Raw genomic sequence first — 726 nt, 5'->3', positions numbered from 1 at the left:
ACACCTTTGCACACATACATGCAAGATACATTCCAGAAGTTTTGAGACACGTTCAGGAGTGACATTTCTAAATTTCAAAGAAATACAAAATTCTAATCTCCTTTAACATGGGGTCCTCTGACTTCAATGCACTTGTTGTAGTACTCCAGCCACCTTGTGATGGCCCCATGGAATTCCCCTTTAATCAAGCTGTCCAGGACCCTTTTCACAGCCTCCTTCATTTTCTCAATGTCTTCCAAACAACTGTCCCTGAACTTCTGTTTTAGCGTGGGAACAACCAAAAGCCATAGGGAGCAAGGTCTGTATTGTAGGGTATGTTTAGGGACAGCTTTGATGACTGGCTCTGTTAAGTAGTTGGTTACCAGGATGGAATTGTGAAGTGGTGTATTGTTCTGGTGCAGTTGCTCTGGCCTTTTGCAAAGAATTCTCTTCCTGAACTCCCTCAAAACATTCACAAAGTATTGTTTGTTGACCGTCTGGCCAGAGGGAATCAAGTGGATGTTGATGATGCCCTTGCTGTCTAAAAAGGGGATTCTCATGTGTTTTCTGGTGGGTTTGCTCTGCCAGGCCTCTTGTGCTTGCGAAAACCAGATGCTCAGCTTATAAAATTTACGCATACAGGCGCAGAAATGCATATATATATACATACACACACACACACACACACATATAATATATATATATATATACATACACACACACACACACACACATATAATATATATA

This window comes from Octopus bimaculoides, chromosome 3 (genome assembly GCF_001194135.2).
Source record: "Octopus bimaculoides isolate UCB-OBI-ISO-001 chromosome 3, ASM119413v2, whole genome shotgun sequence".
Classification (NCBI taxonomy): domain Eukaryota; kingdom Metazoa; phylum Mollusca; class Cephalopoda; order Octopoda; family Octopodidae; genus Octopus; species Octopus bimaculoides.
The sequence above is the reverse complement of the archived record's forward strand: the minus strand, read 5'-3'. Positions refer to the sequence as shown.